Below are 10,000 nucleotides of genomic sequence, written 5' to 3'. Positions count from 1 at the left end.
TAATTGATACGGCGCACTCATAAGCGAGTAATGGGTCTCGCCTACTATCCCCTTCGGCTCTGGATCAGCTAGCTCCGCTCCTTCCCCCGGAAAACTCACGGAAACCCTCGGAGAAACAGGTTTTCCGGCTCCAGGGGGGTGGTGGTAGGTGGGAGCGGGGCGGGGTGATGTTTTCTACCTTCCTTACTCCAAGCCGCGTCGCTGGACACCCAACTTCGTACTATCCGGCCGGAAAATGGTGCCCGGAAAATTTGACTTTTCCGGCCGAAGTCGGAAAATCCAGGTTCTAAAGATGGGGATTGATGGAAATTTCCCTAACGAGCAACTTTCTCTTCCGCACGAGACCGCTATCTCCCTTCCTTCCCCGGAAAAATCGCGGAAAACCGCTTAAAAAACCGATTTTACGGCTTCGGGGGGTTGGTAGGTGGTGGGGGTAGGTGGGAGCGGGGCGGAGGGGTGTGCGTTCGCTTCGTACCGTTGAGCTGCGTCGTTGGACACCCCACTTGCCCGGGTCCAGTTGATAGTTTGGAAAGGGGGGCTGCCCGGAAAAACCCTATTTTCCAGGGGGGGGTGGGGGGAAATCCTTGCGGGGGGGTATTCTTCTTTAAAATCGGGCTCCGTGCCCCATATAAACCCCTATCGGGAAAAGCCCGGTTTTCCCGTGAGTGTCGGAAAACTCTTCAACCGGTGGCTTTTCCTGGCTGTAGCGCCCCCTGGTGGTGGAAAATCGGTCGGTTTTCCAGGGGGGGTGGGTGGGGGGGGTCCACCCGAACAACTCCACCGAAGACCCCAAGACGCTATCTCCCTTCCTTCCCCGGGAAAATCGCGGAAAACCGCTAAGAAAACCGGTTTTACGGCTCCGGGGGGTTGGTGGGTGGTTGGGGTAGGTGGGGGCGGAGCGGGGGGGTGTGCTTTCACTTCGTACCGTTGAGCTGCGTCGTTGGACACCCCACTTGCCCGGGTCCGGTTGATAGTTTGGAAAGGGGGGCTGCCCGGAAAAACCCTATTTTCCAGGGGGGGTGCGGGGAAATCCTTGCGGGGGGGTATTCTTCTTTAAAATCGGGCTCCGTGCCCCATATAAACCCCTATCGGGAAAAGCCCGGTTTTCCCGTGAGTGTCGGAAAACTCTTCAACCGGTGGCTTTTCCTGGCTGTAGCGCCCCCTGGTGGTGGAAAATCGGTCGGTTTTCCAGGGGGGTGGGTGGGGGGGGTCCACCCGAACAACTCCACCGAAGACCCCAAGTCGCTATCTCCCTTCCTTCCCCGGGAAAACGCGGAAAAACCGTTTGTGAGGGTGTTTTTCCGCTCCAGTGGGTGGTGGGTGGGTGGGAGGGGGGCGGGATGGTCACTCCCAGTTTCCACTTACCGAGACGCGTCGATGGAGGGGTCGCACGTCCGGATCGGTTGACTGGCCGGCCGAACCTCCAAAAAGCGGCCAGTGGGCCCGCCGGGAACTCTCGGGAAACCAGGGCGGACACTCTGAACAACCCGTCCGAACACCGGGTGCTCCGCACAAAATGTTCCGTCCGGGTGTTGGTGGTACAGGGACCAGTTTTTAACGGTTTTTAACGGTTTTTAACGGCTTTTTTCACACACACGCCGCCATTTTCGGAAGGCGAAAAACGGCGTCCTTTTTTGGTGCGAAACTTTGCCGCCCTGTAACTCCGTCAGTTTTCACTCGATTGTCTTGAAACTTTCTGGAATTGTTCTCCTCCAAGAAACGCACAAATCTTTATATGGCAGCTCTCTTCTAGCTCTTAAGCTACACTGGCTATTTTAAGTTCAATTTTCACTTTTTAATCACTCACTATAAACTGAACTCCATACTTTTCAAAGTTTTTCCTTCTCAAAAACATGCGGCACACTGGCCCGCTTCTTTTAAGACCTCATTTGGCCCGATCGGTCCACTACTTTTCTTAATATTCGCGAAAAACCGTCCCACGAAAAACTCCCTCAATTTTCCGAATTTTCCGGAAAAATTCGGAGGGGGGGCGTAGGACCAAGATCGGGGGCCGCACACGTAAATTCACCACCCTTACTATTGAATTCACTGAATAACACGAAAAAATTTTTCCTCACGGAGCACAGCACAGGCACGTCTGCTCACTTCGGCTGACCGATCGCAACTCACACAGGGATAACTGGCTTGTGGTCGCCAAGCGTTCATAGCGACGTGACTTTTTGATCCTTCGATGTCGGCTCTTCCTATCATTGTGAAGCAAAATTCCCAAAGCGTAGGATTGTTCACCCTTTCAAGGGAACGTGAGCTGGGTTTAGACCGTCGTGAGACAGGTTAGTTTTACCCTACTGGTGTGTGCATTTGTGCTATCTTAACGGAATTCCTGTGCAGTACGAGAGGAACCACAGGTACGGACCACTGGCTCAATACTAGTTCGACCGGACTTTGGTATGACGCTACGTCCGCTGGATTATGCCTGAACGCCTCTAAGGTCGTAACCAATCCGAGCTGATAGCGCTTCAAACCCCCATAGGCAATCGTAAGCTAGCGGGCCTAACAACCCTCCGAGATACGCTGGCGCTGCCTCGCAGCCTGGCGCCTCATCCCCGCTTCTAGACTTGGCCGCATCGCGCAGGGTCGCACCGCACGTGTTAGTACCTGACCATAGGGAACACTGGTGGCAGCTGACCTCGCCGACCGTGGACTTGACTAGTTTCGATGCCTACCGACCGCCCGCAAACGACGGGACTTCAGGCTGGGAGCTGCGAGTTGTAGAGATGCGTTCGCATCGATCCTCTCAGGCGACCCATGCTTGGTGGTGTATTCGTGTGTACTGTCGCACCTTTCCGGGTGTGTTCAGTATGCACGATGAATGAGTTGGAAAACGAAAGACAGAGAGAGTATTGAAATGTTACTGAGCATATAAGCGAAGAGTGTGTGGGTTCATAAGAATGTTGATCATATGCAGTTGATACCGGTACGGGTCCGTCATTACTCCTCCACGGAGTGATGATCGGTTTGCTTGAAGGGGGCAATACGCATCGTTGACTTACCTACGGGTAACCCGCTTACGAGTGGGTCGATTGCTGTCGGGGCAAGCAATCGGGTTAGCGCCGTATCCGGATATAGAGAGTAGTATGGGGTGATAATGATTAACATGTCGAGTGATGGCTGCACCTCCTAGTGGAAAGTTCAAACGTGACGGTTGCTTCGCTACGGGGTACTAGGTACCTCTTAGAGGAGCAATGGAGTGTGGAGTCCAAATTGAATGTTTGGACTTCAAAAATTTCTCTAAGTCCGGTACTTAAATCCCTCGGACATAAACTCACAAAATACATGTTATTGCATTAAAAATTTTGTTAACCTAACAAGAGATGAAGGCAAGTCGAATTGGTTGGTCCGAAACCAAAAATATCACTAAGTTCGGGACTTGTGCGCAAACCAAAAGTTAAAACGATGTCCCTGAACATGCATACAAGTTCGAGTATTGATATTATAAACCTAACAAGAGATGAAGGCAAGTCGAATTGGTAAGTAAGAAACCAAAAATATCTCTAAGTTCGGGACTTGGGTGCAAACCGAAAGTTAAAATGATGTCCCTGAACATGCATATAAGTTCGAGTATTGATATTATAAACCTAACAAGAGATGAAGGCAAGTTGAATTGGTAAGTAAGAAACCAAAAATATCTCTAAGTTCGGGACTTGGGTGCAAACCGAAAGTTAAAATGATGTCCCTGAACATGCATATAAGTTCGAGTATTGATATTATAAACCTAACAAGAGATGAAGGCAAGTTGAATTGGTTGGTCCAAAACCAAAAATATCACTAAGTTCGGGACTTGGGTACAAACCGAAAGTTAAAATGATGTCCCTGAACATGCATATAAGTTCGAGTATTGATATTATAAACCTAACAAGAGATGAAGGCAAGTCGAATTGGTTGGTCCGAAACCAAAAATATCTCTAAGTTCGGGACTTGTGCGCAAACCAAAAGTTAATATGATGTCCCTGAACATGCATATAAGTTCGAGTATTGATATTATAAACCTAACAAGAGATGAAGGCAAGTCGAATTGGTAAGTAAGAAACCAAAAATATCTCTAAGTTCGGGACTTGTGCGCAAACCAAAAGTTAATATGATGTCCCTGAACATGCATATAAGTTCGAGTATTGATATTATAAACCTAACAAGAGATGAAGGCAAGTCGAATTGGTTGATAAGAAACCAAAAATATCTCTAAGTTCGGGACTTGGGTACAAACCAAAAGTTAAAATGATGTCCCTGAACATGCATATAAGTTCGAGTATTGATATTATAAACCTAACAAGAGATGAAGGCAAGTCGAATTGGTTGGTCCAAAACCAAAAATATCACTAAGTTCGGGACTTGTGCGCAAACCAATAGTTAATATGATGTCCCTGAACATGCATATAAGTTCGAGTATTGATATTATAAACCTAACAAGAGATGAAGGCAAGTCGAATTGGTTGGTCCAAAACCAAATATATCACTAAGTTCGGGACTTGGGTGCAAACCGAAAGTTAAAATGATGTCCCTGAACATGCATATAAGTTCGAGTATTGATATTATAAACCTAACAAGAGATGAAGGCAAGTCGAATTGGTTGATAAGAAACCAAAAATATCTCTAAGTTCGGGACTTGGGTACAAACCAAAAGTTAAAATGATGTCCCTGAACATGCATATAAGTTCGAGTATTGATATTATAAACCTAACAAGAGATGAAGGCAAGTCGAATTGGTTGGTCCAAAACCAAAAATATCTCTAAGTTCGGGACTTGTGCGCAAACCAAAAGTTAATATGATGTCCCTGAACATGCATATAAGTTCGAGTATTGATATTATAAACCTAACAAGAGATGAAGGCAAGTCGAATTGGTTGATAAGAAACCAAAAATATCTCTAAGTTCGGGACTTGGGTACAAACCAAAAGTTAAAATGATGTCCCTGAACATGCATATAAGTTCGAGTATTGATATTATAAACCTAACAAGAGATGAAGGCAAGTCGAATTGGTTGGTCCAAAACCAAAAATATCACTAAGTTCGGGACTTGGGTGCAAACCGAAAGTTAAAATGATGTCCCTGAACATGCATATAAGTTCGAGTATTGATATTATAAACTTAACAAGAGATGAAGGCAAGTCGAATTGGTTGGTCCAAAACCAAAAATATCACTAAGTTCGGGACTTGTGCGCAAACCGAAAGTTAAAATGATGTCCCTGAACATGCATATAAGTTCGAGTATTGATATTATAAACCTAACAAGAGATGAAGGCAAGTCGAATTGGTTGGTCCAAAACCAAAAATATCTCTAAGTTCGGGACTTGGGTGCAAACCGAAAGTTAATATGATGTCCCTGAACATGCATATAAGTTCGAGTATTGATATTATAAACCTAACAAGAGATGAAGGCAAGTCGAATTGGTTGGTCCAAAACCAAAAATATCACTAAGTTCGGGACTTGTGCGCAAACCAATAGTTAATATGATGTCCCTGAACATGCATATAAGTTCGAGTATTGATATTATAAACCTAACAAGAGATGAAGGCAAGTCGAATTGGTTGGTCCGAAACCAAAAATGTCTCTAAGTTCGGGACTTGGGTACAAACTGAAAGTTAAAATGATGTCCCTGAACATGCATATAAGTTCGAGTATTGATATTATAAACCTAACAAGAGATGAAGGCAAGTCGAATTGGTTGGTCCAAAACCAAAAATATCTCTAAGTTCGGGACTTGGGTGCAAACCGAAAGTTAAAATGATGTCCCTGAACATGCATATAAGTTCGAGTATTGATATTATAAACCTAACAAGAGATGAAGGCAAGTCGAATTGGTTGGTCCGAAACCAAAAATGTCTCTAAGTTCGGGACTTGGGTACAAACTGAAAGTTAAAATGATGTCCCTGAACATGCATATAAGTTCGAGTATTGATATTATAAACCTAACAAGAGATGAAGGCAAGTCGAATTGGTAAGTAAGAAACCAAAAATATCACTAAGTTCGGGACTTGTGCGCAAACCGAAAGTTAAAATGATGTCCCTGAACATGCATATAAGTTCGAGTATTGATATTATAAACCTAACAAGAGATGAAGGCAAGTCGAATTGGTTGGTCCAAAACCAAAAATATCTCTAAGTTCGGGACTTGGGTGCAAACCGAAAGTTAAAATGATGTCCCTGAACATGCATATAAGTTCGAGTATTGATATTATAAACCTAACAAGAGATGAAGGCAAGTCGAATTGGTTGGTCCGAAACCAAAAATGTCTCTTAGTTCGGGACTTGGGTACAAACTGAAAGTTAAAATGATGTCCTTGAACATGCATATAAGTTCGAGTATTGATATTATAAACCTAACAAGAGATGAAGGCAAGTCGAATTGGTTGGTCCAAAACCAAAAATATCTCTAAGTTCGGGACTTGGGTGCAAACCGAAAGTTAAAATGATGTCCCTGAACATGCATATAAGTTCGAGTATTGATATTATAAACCTAACAAGAGATGAAGGCAAGTCGAATTGGTTGGTCCAAAACCAAAAATATCTCTAAGTTCGGGACTTGGGTGCAAACCGAAAGTTAAAATAATGTCCCTGAACATGCATATAAGTTCGAGTATTGATATTATAAACCTAACAAGAGATGAAGGCAAGTCGAATTGGTTGGTCCAAAACCAAAAATATCTCTAAGTTCGGGACTTGGGTGCAAACCGAAAGTTAAAATGATGTCCCTGAACATGCATATAAGTTCGAGTATTGATATTATAAACCTAACAAGAGATGAAGGCAAGTCGAATTGGTTGGTCCAAAACCAAAAATATCTCTAAGTTCGGGACTTGGGTGCAAACCGAAAGTTAAAATGATGTCCCTGAACATGCATATAAGTTCGAGTATTGATATTATAAACCTAACAAGAGATGAAGGCAAGTCGAATTGGTTGGTCCAAAACCAAAAATATCTCTAAGTTCGAGACTTGGGTACAAACCGAAAGTTAAAATGATGTCCCTGAACATGCATATAAGGTCGAGTATTGATATTATAAACCTAACAAGAGATGAAGGCAAGTCGAATTGGTTGTCCGAAACCAAAAATGTCTCTAAGTTCGGGACTTGGGTACAAACTGAAAGTTAAAATGATGTCCTTGAACATGCATATAAGTTCGAGTATTGATATTATAAACCTAACAAGAGATGAAGGCAAGTCGAATTGGTTGGTCCAAAACCAAAAATATCTCTAAGTTCGGGACTTGGGTGCAAACCGAAAGTTAAAATGATGTCCCTGAACATGCATATAAGTTCGAGTATTGATATTATAAACCTAACAAGAGATGAAGGCAAGTCGAATTGGTTGGTCCGAAACCAAAAATGTCTCTAAGTTCGGGACTTGGGTACAAACTGAAAGTTAAAATGATGTCCCTGAACATGCATATAAGTTCGAGTATTGATATTATAAACCTAACAAGAGATGAAGGCAAGTCGAATTGGTTGGTCCGAAACCAAAAATATCGCTAAGTTCGGGACTTGGGTACAAACCGAAAGTTAAAATGATGTCCCTGAACATGCATATAAGTTCGAGTATTGATATTATAAACCTAACAAGAGATGAAGGCAAGTCGAATTGGTTGGTCCAAAACCAAAAATATCTCTAAGTTCGGGACTTGGGTGCAAACCGAAAGTTAAAATGATGTCCCTGAACATGCATATAAGTTCGAGTATTGATATTATAAACCTAACAAGAGATGAAGGCAAGTCGAATTGGTTGGTCCAAAACCAAAAATATCTCTAAGTTCGGGACTTGGGTGCAAACCGAAAGTTAAAATGATGTCCCTGAACATGCATATAAGTTCGAGTATTGATATTATAAACCTAACAAGAGATGAAGGCAAGTCGAATTGGTTGGTAAGAAACCAAAAATATCTCTAAGTTCGGGACTTGGGTGCAAACCGAAAGTTAAAATGATGTCCCTGAACATGCATATAAGTTCGAGTATTGATATTATAAACCTAACAAGAGATGAAGGCAAGTCGAATTGGTTGGTCCAAAACCAAAAATATCTCTAAGTTCGGGACTTGTGCGCAAACCAAAAGTTAATATGATGTCCCTGAACATGCATATAAGTTCGAGTATTGATATTATAAACCTAACAAGAGATGAAGGCAAGTCGAATTGGTTGGTCCAAAACCAAAAATATCTCTAAGTTCGGGACTTGGGTACAAACCGAAAGTTAAAATGATGTCCCTGAACATGCATATAAGTTCGAGTATTGATATTATAAACCTAACAAGAGATGAAGGCAAGTCGAATTGGTTGGTCCAAAACCAAAAATATCTCTAAGTTCGAGACTTGGGTACAAACCGAAAGTTAAAATGATGTCCCTGAACATGCATATAAGGTCGAGTATTGATATTATAAACCTAACAAGAGATGAAGGCAAGTCGAATTGGTTGTCCGAAACCAAAAATATATACCAAGTGCCTGAAATGTCTATAAACCACACGAAGAACTCTTCACACACAGGTGCGCCTCATAACCTGGTACAATGTATAAGACATTGGTTTCGGGGGATTTATTGAGAAGAAAATTTTTTTCTCTAACTTTGAGTAAAACTGTCTCAGAATACATATTTAACCACGAAAAGTGAACACCGACAGTAAATAGTAAAAGTCACCCGACCATCAAAGTTGTATGGCGGTGTGGGAGAAGAAAATCCAAGGTCGTCTAATGTAGGGACGTAAGACACGAAATCAAAATTTTGGCATAAAATCTAAAATAATCATCAGACAGTGGTCATCCAAGGCATATTAGAGTCGTCTAACGATGCTGAATGCAATAAGCAATAGCGACTTTTTAATGATTTTTTTGGATTTTTGTCAAAATTTACCCTTCACAACTTGGTACAAGTTATAGGACATGGGTACCGGTATGACCGACGGAAGATTTTTGGACAAAAAATTTTTTTGCTCTAACTTTGAGTAAAACGGTCTCAGGATGCATTATTAATCATGAAAAGTGATCTCCGACAGTAAATAGCGAAAGTTACCCGACCATCAAAGTTGCATGGCGGTGCAGGAGACGAAAATCCAAGGTCGTCTAATGTAGGGACGTAAGACACGAAATCAAAATTTTGGCATAAAAGCTAAAATAATCATCAGACAGTGGTCATCCAAGGCATATTAGAGTCGTCTAACGATGCGAAATGCAATAAGCAATAGCGACTTTTTAATGATTTTTTTGGATTTTTGTCAAAATTTACCCTTCACAACTTGGTATAAGTCATAGGACATGGGTACCGGTATGACCGACGGAAGATTTTTGGACAAAAAATTTTTTTGCTCTAACTTTGAGTAAAACGGTCTCAGGATGCATTATTAATCATGAAAAGTGATCTCCGACAGTAAATAGCGAAAGTTACCCGACCATCAAAGTTGCATGGCGGTGCAGGAGACGAAAATCCAAGGTCGTCTAATGTAGGGACGTAAGACACGAAATCAAAATTTTGGCATAAAAGCTAAAATAATCATCAGACAGTGGTCATCCAAGGCATATTAGAGTCGTCTAACGATGCTGAATGCAATAAGCAATAGCGACTTTTTAAAGATTTTTTTGGATTTTTGTCAAAATGTACCCTTCACAACTTGGTACAAGTCATAGGACATGGGTACCGGTATGACCGACGGAAGATTTTTGGACAAAAAATTTTTTTGCTCTAACTTTGAGTAAAACGGTCTCAGGATGCATTATTAATCATGAAAAGTGATCTCCGACAGTAAATAGCGAAAGTTACCCGACCATCAAAGTTGCATGGCGGTGCAGGAGACGAAAATCCAAGGTCGTCTAATGTAGGGACGTAAGACACGAAATCAAAATTTTGGCATAAAAGCTAAAATAATCATCAGACAGTGGTCATCCAAGGCATATTAGAGTCGTCTAACGATGCGAAATGCAATAAGCAATAGCGACTTTTTAATGATTTTTTTGGATTTTTGTCAAAATTTACCCTTCACAACTTGGTATAAGTCATAGG

The sequence above is a fragment of the Anopheles maculipalpis genome, assembly GCF_943734695.1.
Source record: "Anopheles maculipalpis chromosome X unlocalized genomic scaffold, idAnoMacuDA_375_x X_unloc_1, whole genome shotgun sequence".
In the NCBI taxonomy this organism is placed as follows: domain Eukaryota; kingdom Metazoa; phylum Arthropoda; class Insecta; order Diptera; family Culicidae; genus Anopheles; species Anopheles maculipalpis.
The sequence above is the reverse complement of the archived record's forward strand: the minus strand, read 5'-3'. Positions refer to the sequence as shown.